The following is a 16381-nucleotide window of genomic DNA, read 5'->3' on the forward strand; positions in this document are numbered from 1 at the left end:
AAAACATATTTGCTCAAAACTCAATTCCTTCTCCCTGCAGAGGCAAGCACAGAAGAATTGGCTGATGGTTTAAAAGGGAACAAACAACCCATCCGAGGCCGCTGACCCTTAAAACATCTGTTCGACAAACTGTCATCAAATCGGATCAAAACATTTCTTTTTGCCTGATATGGTCCCTTTGATATACTTTGCCCAACAGAATACCTCACTCCTTCTTACAACATGGAGAATAATCGTGGTGATTTACATCTCTGGCTTCCAAGATCAGATAACAGCAGGGGAAGAGATCTCTGCCAGGAACATTTGATCAGCCAGATCCAAAAATACTGGCCTTCGACAGCCTGCTGTGAAATGAAAGGAAAAGAAGCCCGTTGCAAATGTATGCTTTAAATTATTCAAGTTTTAAGACACAAGCAAATGGTAGTCCAAATAATTTTAGGCAAGTCGCTTGTGAAGTTTTACTCGAATGGAAACATTTGCATTGAATTCAGTTCCTTAGAGTTGTTCGTTCGCAATGAGGAAGGCTTTGGCCCACTCTGAAGAATCTTCTGGAAAGAAAGCAGTAATTTTTTTAAGAGATGTTGAAAGTCTGTAACTGCAGGGTTCCTTCAGTGGAAACCAAAGTACATGAACGGACCAGCACAAACGAGATGGAAATTAGGAGGCATGAAACTCCTCACCTGCTGTGTTGGGACGTCCATCCAAGAACCACGTGCTCTTACAACACGTCCAAAGAAAACAGCATTATCTGTTTTATCTTGGTCGACGTTTAGTAGCTCATTGGGACAACATGAAAGAAAAAGAAACTTATGGGCATGACTCAGCCCTGCCACTGAACCTCAAAAGGTCTAGACGGGCACAGAGCAGCATCAGGTGTGGTTCGTGATTTCCGGTACGTTGTGTGGTCACGGGGAAACAGATCGAACCAGACCGTGCCAAATGAGGACCAACCCATCAGTTCTACCACCATCTGATTGCTCTTGCCTTGAGACTTGAAAACATGGCTATGGAGAAACTAGAAAAGATCATCAAGTACTGTATAAGGATGTGTTGCTGGAGACCAAGGCCAAGAGGATCCAGACGGTTGTGTTCCCTGTTACTAATGTATGGACCTGAAAATTGGACCATGAAGAAAGCTGATGGGGGGGGGAGATTCATTTGATATATAGGATTATTGACCATCAGGAAGGAAGGAAGGAAGGAAGGAAGGAAGGAAGGAAGGAAGGAAGGAAGGAAGGAAGGAAGGAAGGAAGGAAGGAAGGAAGGAAGGAAGAGAGTGAGTGACTGAGCAAATCAGAGTTGAACCATCATTAGATAATATGACAAAACAGAGTCTACAGTATTTTGCACATATAATGAAATGACAATGCTCACTGGAAGAGACAATACTAGCAGGAAGAGAGCAAGGCAGCAGGGGAAGAGGAAGACCAAATATGAGATGGGTTGACTTCCCAACGGAAGCCACAATTTTCAGCTTACAAGATGTGGGCAAGGCTGTTAATGCTAGGAACCTCTGAAAGTCACTGGCTGAAATCCAGTTGGTTGGTATAGTAAGTGACACTAGAGTAGACCCACTGAATCCATGGCGCTTGAGCTTACTCCTTGGTAAGTTCCATTGATTCAAATGGGCCTACTCTACTTATGACTTACTGTGCTAAAGTAAGTAGCAACCAGAATAGCTCCATTTGAATCAATGGAGCTTGCAGAAGAGTTGGTTCTCCAGATCCCCACTGATCCCATGGGCCTCCTCTAGGGTTACGTACTGTGCTGAACAATATAGGATTTCAACCACGAACTCATCAGGGTTGCCATAAGCATGTAACAAGAACAGTGCTTGTGATGATAAATGCAAAGAACTTAGATCTTATCACCTGTGCATGCAGTTCATCAGCAGTAGAACAGGGGTAGGGGCTGAGTCATTTGAATGCAGATTCTTATTTTTTTAGGGCTCAGTCAGGTCTCCGATGCCCTGCCCATTTCCCCACCTGCGAAATATGGTCTCTGATCTATTGATACAGGAGACTTGGAACACACCTTATACGATAGGGTGGAAAATAGGCTTGAAGAGAATTCCAGGGTGCTTTGAATGCTCTTCAAATGTCTCTTTCCCAGAACGCTGCAGTAAACCTTGTCCACTTCTGGGTTAGAAATAAAAACGGTCAAGAAATTCATCTCGGATTTCATACCACAAAAATTTGACATGCAAATAAATGAATGAATGAATGAATGAATGAATGAATGAATGAATGAATGAATGAATAAATAAATAAATAAATAAATAAATAAATAAATAAATAAATAAATAAATAAATAAATAAATAAATAAATAAATGGAGATTGCAGCAGACAAGTCTGAAATGGCTGTGCTGTTCTACTACGGCAAGTGGGTTTATTACAGTGCTTCTAAAAGTCCCCCCTTTTTTTGAACCAGAATGTCCAGGCTCCTCTGTAGACCAGTGGCTCCCAAACCTTGGGTACCCAGATGTTCTTGGACTACGGCTCCCAGAAATCCTGGCCAGCACAGCTAGTGGTGAAGGCTTCTGGGAGTTTTAGTCCAGGAACATCTGGGGACCCCAGGTTGGGGAATCAGTGGACAATCAGTAGACAACCTGGCCATTGGCCATGCTAGCTGGGCAATTCTGGAATCTCCAAACGTCCCCCCCCTTTCAATCTCTGGCTTCTTCATGGCAGATGGGCACAAGATGGCTTCCCTCTGAACTGGCCTCTGCTGTGTGGTCTACTCTGGGTTGCCTTGACCGACAGAAGAACATTTTCCAAAGAGATGCAGCCTCAGTAACCTCTAATCATCCCCTCTGCCCATTTGCAGGCTACCTTTACAGCACGCAGTTCGCTTCACTCTGTCATTACACCATTATGACTTTTTGGTCTCGAGAGCCTGCCGACAGAGTCTAATGGAAACAGTGCCTGAAACCACAGGGGCTATTTGCCGGAATGGCCATGGCGGGTGGATTTGCTGCCGCGGATCCAGAAAAACCTCTTCTTACTTCTTCTTTTAAATGCAGTTTTCTGTGGAACCATCTTGTAGCCCAGCGCATCCCTGCTTGGGTATCTTAAAACCTTGAGGAAACAAAACAAGCGACATGCATCGTGCGCCCTACTGCCTTACTTTTCTGAAATGAATGGCACAGTGATCGCCAGTGCTAAGAAAAGGAGGCAATGGATGATTCTCTAAAATAAAACAAAATAAAAAATTTAAACATTTTAAAGATTTGCAAGAAAAGTCACGGGTTCCAGACGGAACGTTTCAAAAGGCTTTGGAGGTGACAAGAAAGCAATAAAGCTGCTTGGAGATGTGTGCGTTGAAATCCAGGTTCTGATGACCTCCCTGTGGCAAAACAGAGGTCCTTGGATCTGAGCAGCCACGGCTCTTCCTTTGGGTAGATCCCAGCACAAGATGGGGGTTATTTGTTTGTCTGCTTCTCTGCTGCCTTTTCTCCTGGGAGCCAAAGACCACGGACGTGGCTCTCTCTTTCCTTCTTCTGCACCGTATTGTCCCAAAACGCTGTGAGACATATCAGGGAGACCGGGAGGGGGGGACTGGCCCCAAGTTACTCGAGGGCATTGGAAAAAGCCTGCCCTGAGCTTAAAGAAGGTGGAAAACGTTCAGGAAACATCACGACTGAAGGTGGGAAGCCGAGGCTGAAGAGGCTAGGGGGAGGTCCCCCAAGGTATAAAAGGAAAGGGGAGAGCAGAAGGGAATGGCAACAGACAGTGGAGAAGGAAGAGGTTGGAGAAGAGGGGAGACCGGGGTGGAGTTTACCGAATGAACCCAGTTGGAGCCACCCTGCGAGGCTCTTGCATCAGCTGGCCAAGGGAGGCTGTCGCTCAGAGGAGGCGAAGCCAATTCCCCAGGGATCCCACCCCGAGGAGATCTACTCCGACACAGATACGGGAGTGGAGAAGACGGAGACCATCAGAGTGTCTTCAAGGCTTAGAAGCAGAGGTGTGGACCGTTGAAAGGAAGTTGGCTTCCTCTCATGGTAAAGGGTAGCAGCCTGGATCCTGGTTAAGATTCCCCTCTGCCTTCAGGATCGTTTGGGGAGGATAAACGAGTCATCTCCGAACTTGGGAACTGAGCATTGACCAGAAATAATCCTGGCCTGTGGGAGCCAGAGGAGGGCAGATGTAATGAGAATACAGTGGGGTCTCTACTTAAGAACTTAATCCGTATTGGAAGGTGGTTCTCAAGTCGAAAAGTTCTCAAGTCGAATCTGCATTTCCCATAGGAATGCATTGAAAACCATTTAATCCGTATCTGCTCTTTTCCGTCCATAGAAACTAATGGGAAGCTGCTATTCCGCCTTCTACCACTAGAGGGGGATTTTTTTCTTTTTTTTCCCTTAGGTCAGGGAACAGTGTTAAAAGCACTTCTGACGAAGCTAATTTTGAAGCAATGGACTGAAAACCAATTAATCCGTTCTGGCTGTTTTTTTTATGTAGAGTTGCGTTCATACATTGAAGCATTAGTTCCCATAGGAACTAATGCAAAGCTGGTTAATACGTACTCTACCACTAGGGGGAGAACTTTTTTTTAACCTAAGATGACCTAAGGTTAAAAAAAGAGCAGGAAAGTTTTTTTTTCCTGTTCTTATCTGGATTTTTGTTCTCAAGTAGAAGCAAAATTTAGCAAATGGAGCTGTTCTTAAGTGGAATTGTTCTTAAGTAGGGACGTTCTTAAGTAGAGACCCCACTGTAGTGTTAGAAGCAAACTACTGTACATGGGCATCTAGCCTGCTCTTTGGTCTGCTGCAGGGATGTGGTGGTGATCAGACAATGTCTTTGCTCGAATGAACCAGCCTGTTCCCAAATTCTTCCTACCCACACTTTCATGGCCATTCTTAGGAGCTTCTACTTTTTTGATTTGAGTAGGATTGCTCTGTTTTGGTGTTGTTCCAGCATCTATGATCACTGGAAATGAGCCAAAGAGAGCTGTCCTCTTTCAATTTGCCCATATCCTGAAGTGGCTAGAGAAAAGAGCCACTTCAGGTTATGGGCAAATTCAACACTTCCTCTGCTCCGTGGCAAGGCAGAGGAAGTGGGGAGAAAAATTAATTGTATTAGGGTAGTGCAGATGTGCTGCACAATTTTGAAAAAATAAAACAAATGGAAAACTTCCTCCCAGAAGGAGGAGGACACAGGAGGGAGCAACGTGAGGGCCCTTTGCTTGCTTTTCTCTTAAAGGATTAGTTGCGAACCTTGACCAGACAGATTCTTGAACAGACCTTTAAGACAAAAGCAAACAAAACATATACGAGTTTTGTTTGCTTTTGTCTTAAAGGTCTGTTCAAGAATCTGTAAAAGTACCAGTACAAAATGTACTTTTTCTGGGTGGGTGGAAAGATGAGATTCTGTGTTAAGATTATGCATTCTTCTCCAGCCTAATGGTTTTCACATACATTAGAACTGTCATCCCCAGCTAACAAATGTAGTATGGGATTTGTAGTCTACCTGGGGGAAAAAGATGACGGATTTTTTTTTTGGGGGGGAAGCAATTCCAGAGTGGCAAAAAGCCTTGGTGTTAGGAGGGGTCAACGCTGAGAACCAACATACCATGCTCTGAAAAAATAACCACCCACAATTTCTTTCAAAATAAACAAATTACTGAAATTAATAAACATAATTGAACATATGAGCACTTTCCAGGTATAAATGTTTATTTTCTGACCTAAGATCACAAGCTTTGCTCTCCAGACTTTTCACAATCCTACCATAGCTTGGCATCCTAATATAACCCAGAAGTGGCAGCTCAAAGTTTTGAATACCATCTTATCCCCTCTTTGTCTTCTTTTCTTTAACGACAACCTCCCACAGGATCTAACCTTTCCAGGTACTCCAGTCCCCTCCCCTCCCCCCCAACTGTGTTTGGTTTGGAACATGCTAGCCCCATCTTTGACATCAGTCAGAAGATGGCCAAGGTTCACTGGAAAATACAATAATGCTGGGAAAACATGACAGCAACAGGAAAAGAGGAAGAGCGAATATGAGACAGACTAGTTCTGTAAAGGAAGCCATAAGGTTGAGTTTGCAAGACCTGAGAAGGGCTGTTAATTATAGGTATTTTGGAAGTCGTAGGGTTGCCATAAGTCAGAAGTGACTTAACAGCATGCAACAATAACAATATTAACAACAGAATCTAGAAACTTTCAGAATTCCCAAGCCACTGGAGTTGTAGTCCCCAAAAGCTAGAGTTTCCAGGTTCTGACACAGAGACATCATAGGCCTCTGTGATCCAGAAACCTATTGGAAATAGATTTCTGGAGTTCAGAAACTGATTTTAGGTTTCCTTGGAGAAGAGATCGCCCCACCCCATCTCATTGCCCGGTAACTTCCATGAAGCAACTACAGCAAAAATAAATGTAAAGGAAATGGGTGGGTGGGAGAACTCGGATCTGCTTCTGATTAACTGCTGGGTTTTTAATATCATATAGGAATGCAACGGGATGTGATTTGCCCAGGTTGCTTCTGCCTCTTTGAGACAGCAGTATCACCCTCTCCGAGCACATTTTATTATGATTTTTTAAAATTGCATATCCTGTTTATACCACCAACAAATTGAATTTTTGGGGAGTTGGAATCAGAAACAAAGTTTACTTAAACACGTTGGAGGGCGGAGGGCCTGTTAAAACCTTTATTGTAAAGTTATTTCTTTCTGCGGTCTGTCAAAGGATAGAGCTGAAAAGTTCATGCTTTCATTTCGAGGGGGAAAGGAAGCTAGTATTAGTGGCAGTGCGGGTGGAGGGAGGAAGAGAGACAGCCCCAAGGGACGAGGGGAGATCGCCTACCCGGCTTGAGGGGTAGGATGAGGCTGTTGTCAGGGGAGAGCTGGAAGCCAAGAATTGAAAGAAAGAGCCAGAGCTAAGAGTTCCAGCTAGGAGAGAACCCTAGAAGGATGGAATCGAAAGGGGGGCCTCTAAGGCCATCTAGTCCAACCCACTGCTCAAGGCAGGAATCCAAGTCAAGGCAGATCTGATCGAGGGTTGTCCCATTTTCTCTTGCATGCCTCCAGTGCTAGCGTCAAGGAAATGCAACACAGGCCTTGGAGAAGTTTCCTTTTCAACCACAAGCGCTAGAATTTCGTGGGCAGTCGTCCTAAGAGTTGGGAAGATCTGGGAAGAGGAGTCCAACCCATTTCCACTCTCTGTTCCTAGGTCTTGCTTCCCGGATCTGTTGCTTGAATCTCCACCTAATCTCCTCCTCCTTGCCTGTTCCGTTTGTTCTTTGAATCTCACAGCAAGACTTAGCATCATATTTCTTTTGAATTTCACAGGGCCTGCATCCCAGACTGTCAACCATCCATTTCAATCAATGTTTCCCAACCGGTGGATCAGGGCCCCCAATGGGTTTCAAAGTGTTTTTACTGGTGGGTCATGGGTCGCCTTATATGAGTTGTAGTCCCTTCTTAAAATAATTTATTCCTTTTAAAGTGGGATATTAAAATTAGTGTTTACATTTATAGATAAGAAACAAGTCCTTTGGGGCAGAAAGAAGCCTCTACCCTGTTTTCCCGAAAATAAGACCTAACATGAAAACAAGTCTTAGTACTGTTTTTCAGGATGCTCGTATTATAAGCCCTACCCCCCAAAATAAGCCATAGTTAAGTGAAACCCCACCCTCCACCATGGTGCAGCATTGTACAGCAACCAGAAGACGATGACATGACTGTAAAATAAAACATCCCCTGAAAATAAGCCCTAATGCGTTTTTTGGAGCAAAAATTAATATAAGACCCTGTCTTATTTTCGGGGAAGCCATGGTACTTTCTGAGAAGAGATGAATTTACCCCATTAAAATGCCTTTTTGCGCAAATGTGGTGGTGGTGGGGAGGCAGATTAATTGGCTGTTATAAAAGGGGGCCGTGACTTTAAAAAGGTTGGGAGCCACTCTTTTAACTCCTGGCTTTGTCTCCTTGAGTTTTCCATCTGCTTGTGCCCATCGGCTTCAGGTCAACACGTTTGCCAACATCCCCTGCATCCTGTTCTCCAAATCATTTACAAAGATATTGAAGCCCTCAAAGCCTCGGACGAGAGCTCTGGGGAAGCTCCACGAGACACCTTCAGTTGAAGGTTTGGGGGCTTGAGCCAAAGGTTTCTGGATCACACCATTAACAGAGAGCTGACAAATTCAAAGCTGGCATCAAAGACAGGAGAACACTCTGTTTCTTCAGTTTGACAGTGATAAAGAAAAGAAGGGTTCAACCAGAGATTGGAAAGGTGAAGGGTTTTGATTTTTGTTTTTTGGGCAAAAGCTCCCTCCACTGCTCATCGAGCATGTGCCTAGCAGTAGAATTCTCTTGGTCCAGCAATGCACCTGGGAAATTCCAACATGGAGATGGGACTTCTCTTGGTCTTGTCTTTGCATGGAAGGAGGAGGAACTGCAACATTCATCTCCTTGCGAATAGGACATTTCCCAGGGCTCCCAACTGAATGTTGGTGTTAAGGAGCATGGTGACAAGCGGGTCGTTTTTGCACAAAACGTGTGCAAAATGCACAAATTGCTTCTGACTTTTGGGGAGCCTAACAAGGTTTTTGAGGTAGGTGGGTTGTTCCAGGACAGGTAGCTTTTGACTTACAGTGAACCCAACAGGCTTTCTGAGATGTTCAAAGAGTGGTTTGTCATGGTCAGCTCCCACAGAGCTTCCATGGCTAATTGGGGATTGGAATGCAGGTCTCTGGGGTGATGGACTTTAGCCATAACACAGCTTGAGGGAGAATGAAGAAGCAAAGGCCAATGGGTTGAGCGGGAATGGGCAGCCTGTCTTGGACACAGCCAAGGAGGCACATTTCTACAACAAGCATCTCTGATACCCAGGGACACCAACTGAGAAACCTAAAAACTGCCCAGTCGTACCTTCCACAGTGTCAAGCTGCAAGAACCAAAGTACGTGTGTGTAACTATGCAAAGGTGTGTGTGTATATTTGTGTAGACAGCATTAAGAGGACGAAATTCACAATTTCAGAAGCTTTAGGTGATGTTGAGATGAACAATGAAGAAACAGAAAAGGTTCAAGATGCTCTCTATCTTGGTTTAGCCGTGAATGAAAATGACCAGAGCCAAGAAATTGGGAGAAGACAATGGGATTTGGTAGGATGGATTGGAAGGAACTAGAAAATATCCTGAAGAGTGAGAAGAGTGTCATTGGAGACAGAAGATGAAGATAATCTACCCTACTGTATTTCAGTGCTTTTGAATTGTGGTGCTGGAGGAGACTCTTGAGAGTCCCCTGGACTGCAAGGAGAACAAACCTCTCCATTCTGAAGGAAATCAGCCCGGAGTGTTCCCTGAAAGGACAGATCCTGAAGCAGAGAAGAGAAGACTCCCTGGAAAAGACACTGATGTTGGAAAAGTGTGAAGGGAAGAGGAGAAGGGGACGACGGAGGACGAGATGGTTGGACAGGGTCATCGAAGCGACCAACATGGATTTTACCCAACTTCGGGAGGCTGTGGAAGGCAGGAGGGCCTGGTGTGCTCTGGTTCATGGGGTCACGAAGAGTCGGACATGACTTAATGATGAAACAGCAACTGTATTTCAGATTACTACATAGGGATATGAAATCCTGACAATGAAGAGACTTGACAGGAAAAGAATCAATTCATCTGAAATGTCCTGGAGGAGAATTTGACGGGTACAGTGGATCTCTAGAGAGATAAACAAATGGGTTCTGTTGCAGAGTTTTGAATTTCTGGTTAAATTCCTCTAGCTACACAGCAGAAGTACAGTACAGCGATTCACAGAGACGAATAGCTTCAAGCTCTCCAGACTAGTCCACCCCTCTTTCTCAATAGCTGCCAGTTCCAGTCTGAAGAACTCACTCTGAGGCATAAATAAGAGAAAGAATAAAAAGTTCAAGCCTGAACTCTCAATGGAAACAGAAAGAACTAAACACAAGCTTATTATTATTATTATTATTTTGGGGTGGGGTGTATCAGGAAAAGACAAGACTCACTGGAAAAGCAATAATTATGGGAAGAGTTGGAGGCCGCAGGAAATGAGGAAGACCAAACATGAGATGGATTGATTCAATAAAAGAAGCCATAACCATGAGTCAGGATAAATGGATTAGTGTTATTGATAACAGGCCATTTTGAAGATAAGTAAATCAGATGGTTTCCATGGATCAGAAGCAACTGGGGGAAATGAACAGTGTTTTATGGTGTACATTTAGAGAAAGTAGTTCCCATTGTTAAAGGAAGAATGTAGGGTACCGTGCTTTTATTAAATGCCATATTACTTCAACTTGTAACTGGCATCAAAAAGGGAGCATTTCAGATGATGCCTGCAATAAATAGCCCGTTAAATCTCCTTTATTAAACTTGGTGGTCAAAGGAGCTGATGGTTTAAAATGGAAAAAAAAATATCAAATGAGCCATACAAGCTTGTGATCTCTATGGCCTCCTTCTGGTTTCTTCTGCCGGAACAACAATAATAACAAAAGAAGGCTTTAAAGTTTCAGAAAGGATTGTTATTAAAAATAAACACCTTCACGGTAGTCACCTCCTATTTTAGCCACAGACTGAATTTCTCTTTTTTAATAATTCTCTTGACTTTTCTGGAAATCCATACAGGTTTTATGACACTCCTTGACGTCAGAAAAAAAGAATAAGCAATTTCCTACTAAGTCAGGGCATGAGGAGTCTCAACCAAAACAGGCGTAACTATCATTTTGGTTTTGCGGTGATATTAAGCTTTCCCTCCACATTATGAATTTTGAGAAAAATTTGGGCAAGGGGATTCTATTAAAGCTGTTTGCATGCAATATCTCTTTGCTGGGCTGAGTCTTTTACTGAGCAAATATCGCCAAGTAGCTGTGGACATCTGGATAGGCAATGAAGAGCTCATTGTCGGACAATAGCAATGATTTGTTGTTGTTGTTTAGTTGTTAAGTCATGTCCGACTCTTCGTGACTCCATGGACCAGAGCACGCCAGGCTCTCCTGTCTTCCAATGGCTCCCGGAGTTTAGTACCAAATTCAGTTTGATAGCTTCGGTGACCCTGTCCAGCCATCTCGTCCTCTGTCATTCTCTTCTCCTCTTGCCTTCACACTTTCCCAACATTAAGGTATTTTCCAGGGAGTCTTCTCTTCTCATGAGATGGCCAAAGGATTGGAGCCTCAGCTTCAGGATCTGTCCTTCCAGGGAGCACTCAGGGTTGATTTCCTTTAGAATGGATAGGTTTGTTCTCCTTGCAGTCCAGGGGACTCTCAAGAGTCTCCTCCAGCACCACAATTCAAAAGCATCCATTCTTCGGCGGTCAGTCTTCTTTATGGTCCAGCTCTCCCTTCCATACATCACTACAGGAAAAACCATAGCTTTGACGATGCGGACCTTTGTCAGCAAGGTGATGCCTCTGCGATGATAGGACCATGCTAATCATCTTCAGGCCTTCTCCTGTATGGATGAGAAGAATTTTGAACCATGGATAGTCCCAGCAGGAGAAAGAGGAAGCAGAAGGTTTTAGTGGATAGTGGACAGGAGAAGAATACGGTTCTACAGGAAGACAATGTGTACTTTTAGAAGACTTAGCCATGTTAGTCTGTGTCAGTATGTCAGGCAAAAACAAAACAAACAAAAGAAAGAAGACAAAAAATCTGTGGCACCTTAAAGACTAACTTATATTTTAATGTGAGCTTTCATGGACAAGTCCACTTCTTCAGGCAGTCCCACTCTCATATCTGAAGAAGTGAGCCTGTCCATGAAAGCTCATATTAAAACATAGCACCTAGTCTTTAAGGTGCCAGCATATTTTTGTCTTCTTGATGATGATGATGATGATGATGATGATGATGATGATGATGATGATGATGATGATGATGATGATGATGTCTGACCAGAAGACAAGTTTCACCTTTCCTAACTTTTCAGATCTAACGTCTCCAGGACTTGGCCATTTAAAAACATGGTGTGCCAGAGAGAGAGAGCTGATGATCTGTGCACATCAGGTGTGGCCCCGTAGGATTGTTGTTAGCTGGGAAATGCCACAAACCAAGGGCCCGCAACTGGCCAGACCATGACTAAGCCCCTCAGAAGAACAAGACGTTTCCATGTTATTGAGACGTTGAATCTACGTTTCATTTTAAGCACCACCAGCGACGTTGGACTGATCGTGGAGGAATGAGGATCTGTGTCCAATTAAACCTTCCCACCATAAAAGAAAAGGTTTAGTTTACACGGGCGGCTCTTGCAGAATACGGCTTGCGGGCATCTGGAACTTCTGCGGGATGTCCAGGCAGGCACAGAAGGCCGTCTGTTAAATGGTAAATATTATCCTAAGCTAATTGTATAATCCCTTCATTTAGATAATATGTGATTTCAGAGCAGAATGGAACACCGCAAGCCCATGTCCACTTACAGTAACAACCAGGGTGGGAGATGTTCAGCCGGCTGCCTGAGTCTTGGCCGAGGTCTCTCCGGAGCTTAAAGGAAATTGGGGCTGAGGTGGAATTTGAAGCTCCATCAGGCAGCCCACTCCCGGGGGGGGCACCAGACGTTGAAGCGATGCCCGCCCAGCTCTGCCAGGGAGGACCCCGTCTCTGGGAGAGCCCCTGCAGCCTGATGAGCCGAAAACTTCCCCACCTTGGAGAGTGATGCCAGGTGTGAGAACGTGGAAAACAATGAAAGCCCCCGTGGGCCGTTTCAAGGTCAAGCACCTGCCGTGAGGGACTAAGTGGAGCCAGATGGAGCAGCAAGGGGTCCCGGCCAAGGGCAAGCAGCCCTCGCTCAAAAACTCAGACATCTGGAAGCAACCTCTATAATAATTGCATTACATTTTGCAGCCGTGTCAGCCTGCATACCTCTCAGGGGCTGGAGGCGATGGGAGACCTGCCCCTTTTTGCTCCCTCTTGGCCCTGTCGGGGTTGATAAATCTCTGATTTATGGCTTTACTCTTGCCTCTGATTCTACTCAGCATCGACCACTAGTGTGAGGTATGAGTTCCCCTCCTGTTCAGCACTGGTGAGGCCTCATTTTGAGTCCTGTGTCCAGTTCTGGACACCGTACTTCAAGAAAGATGTTGATGAACTGGAACTAGTTCAGAAGAGGGTGACCAGGATAATCTGGGGATTGGAAACCAAGCCTTATGACTGAAAGAATTGGAAACGTTTACCTTCAGAATGAGGGGAGATAGGATAGCACTTTTCAAAGTCTTGAAAGGCTGTCCTACAGAGGAGGGGCAGGATATGTTCACCATCATACCAGGCTGCAGGACGCGCAACTATGAGCTCAAGCTAAAGGAAGCCAGATTTCGGTCGAATATCAGGAAGAACGTCTTAACTGTCAGAACAGTATGACAGTGGAACTCATGACCCTGAGAGGTGGTGAGCGCTCCAACGCTGGAGGCATTCAAGAGAAAATCGGATAACCATCTGTCAGACCTGCTTTGATTTGGATCCCTTCATTGAGCACGATGTTGGACTCGATGGCCTTATCGGCCCCTTCCTACTCCATGATTCTATGATTCTTGACCAATAAGTTGTAATTGTAAAGTTTTATTGGGTTCTACTACCAACGGTAAAGAAATAAGTAAATAAATAAGGAAAGAAAGAAAGAAAGAAAGAAAGAAAGAAAGAAAGAAAGAAACCTATCTATCCATCCATCCATCCATCCGTCCATCCATCCGTCCGTCCGTCCGTCCGTCCGTCTGTCTGTCTGTCTGTCTGTCTGTCTGTCTATCAACTGATCCCTTTATCTATCAACTGATCCCTTTATCTATCTATCTATCTATCTATCTATCTATCTATCTATCTATCTATCTATCTATCTATCTATCTATCTATCTATCTATCTATCTATCTATCTATCTATCTATCTATCTATCTATCTATCTATCTATCTATCTATCTATCTATCTATCTATCTATCTATCTAATTGCTGAATCCCCTGCCTTTTCAGTTTATTGATTACATTCTAATGTTTTGTCCTACCATCAGCATTTCAGATGAGATGCTTTGGACCTTTTATCAGAGGAAATATGAAGGGACTGACTTTTCACTCCAGATCCTGTTACATTTCCTTCCTCCCTCTTGCCTTTCTCCTGACCCATATGGCACACTAGAAACAAAATTGGCAACAGGCAGACCCTTTTTAGGGTCTCAAAAGAAAGATATCCCTGGCTCAAAGGCCCCGGTGGTGCATCACGTCCAGTGATCACAGTGCTGGTGCGTTTGACAACTTGTTCTACTCCTTTGGAGTGGAGGCCCATGTGTAGAATCCAATAAAACTCTTGCATTTTCATTTCACAGAAACAAGGCATCAATCTGTACCAGAGGCATGGAACAGGGTAAGAACTAGCTTATATTTTTTTCCATATATTCTTGCTGTTGGGACATGTATTCCACACCCCGGCTTCACGAAACATATCGGGTCAAAGACCTGGCCATTCTGATGCCCTTCAAGGCAGAGTCCCTGGCCCCACACACACCAGGAAGGCTGGACAACAGAACAAGCTATTTCCTTTTAGGTCAAAAGAATGAAGAGGAGGAGGAGGAGGAGGAGGAAGGAAGGGGAGACATGAACCGTCCCCCCACTCAAGGGAACACACAGAGGGGGAAATTTACTCTGTTTACTGCAAGCAATTGCGAAAATGCTGTGTTTATTGTTCAGTGGAACCATTTCATCATGTTATTTCCCAGATAAGTATATGTTAGAATAAATCAGACAAGTAAGCAAGAAAAAGAAAGAAAAAAATCTGTTTTAGTTTCAGAAAGGGCTGGAGATGATGAGTGAAATGCCCTCTATATAAGAGACCGAGCATCAAGTTTTACAAGTTTTACAAAAATCTACCCACTCATCGTTGCTGTCAGTGCTGTATCGGTTCTACTCCAGCCTAGCTCAACCCCTGATGTGGGGTTCCCTGGCCTGTAGGAGTCATCGTAGCCTAACCAGCTGGCAAGGTACAGATCATACATGGTTGTTTCATACAGATTGTTGGAACATAGGATGAGGCCTACTGCAGGGTCAGTTTGAATTTTGAAAATTATTTCTTTTTGGGCATCCATTTATATGAATTAGAGTACTGCACTCCCCCCCCCCATCTTCTGGTAGTACATCCCAAAACCTACTGTGGATTTCTGAAAATGCGCATAGTAGCAAACCCCATGTAGGACATGCAAGGCAGTGGGATAAAGGCCACACGGACCAACCCTTGTATGACTTTTCGGGCTGCGATAAACCACAGATAACTGAAACCAGGGACACTGAATCCATGGATACAGGGGTGGGACTCCTGTATATTTATCCTATATTTATCTGTCTATTTTAAAGCTGTCCTTGGGTCCTCAGTTGGGAAAAGGTAGATGTGTTACTTTCTTGGGCTCCATGATCAGTGCAGATGGGGACAGCAGCCACGAAATTAAAAGACGCCTGCTTCTTGGGAGGAAAGCAATGACAAACCTCAACAGCATCTTAAAAAGCAGAGACATCACCTTGCCAACAAAGGTCCGCACAGTCAAAGCTATGGTTTTTCCAGTAGCGATGTATGGAAGTGAGAGCTGGACCATAAAGAAGGCTGACCGCCGAAGAATTGATGCTTTTGGATTGTGGTGCTGGAGGAGGCTCTTGAGGGTCCCCTGGACTGGAAAGATATCAAACCTATCTGTTCTGGAGGAAATCAACCCTGAGTGCTCACTGGAAGGATGGATCCTGAAGCATGGTAGCTGCTTTGCCAATGCGTTTATCTAGCTCGACATCTAGAGAGAGGGTGTCAGAGATCGTTGAGCCAAGGTACACAATGTCATGAACAACCTCCAATTCTTGCATGGAGATGGTAATAGAGGGAGGTGAGTCCACGCCCTGGCCCATGACTTGTGTTTTCTTCAGCCTGATTGTTGATCCAAAGTCTTGGCAGGCCTTACTAAAACAATTCTTGAGTTGTTGGAGGTCTTCAGCAGAATAGGCAACAACAGCTGCATCATCGGTGAAGAGGACGTCCCGCATGTATTTCAGTTGGACTTTGGTCTTTGCTCTCAATAGAGAGAAATTAAAGAGCTTTCCATCAGATCTAGTCCAGAGATAGACACCTTCTGCTGCAGATTCAAAAGCATCTAGTGAGGATCAAATCGAGCTGAGGCCAGTGCTTGGATCTTGGATGTCTCCAGGAAACTCTGTGTTGAAGCCTCATATTAAAGAACATGTTGCTGATACAAAGAGCATAGTAACAGCAAAACTCCAGCAAGCATTGGCCATTTTTGTTCATCTTCCAATGCTAAAATGGCCTAGACAAGTGGGCCAAGAGTTGTGATCAGCACCAACTCTAGCTTTAAAGTCTCCGAGAATAAACAGCGGCTATTTCTCAGGGTTTTTTTAAAACAGTAGCTGCCACATCATCATAGAATTTGTCTTTGACTTCTGTTGTGGATGACAGTGTT

The sequence above is a fragment of the Pogona vitticeps genome, chromosome 4 (genome assembly GCF_051106095.1).
Source record: "Pogona vitticeps strain Pit_001003342236 chromosome 4, PviZW2.1, whole genome shotgun sequence".
Classification (NCBI taxonomy): domain Eukaryota; kingdom Metazoa; phylum Chordata; class Lepidosauria; order Squamata; family Agamidae; genus Pogona; species Pogona vitticeps.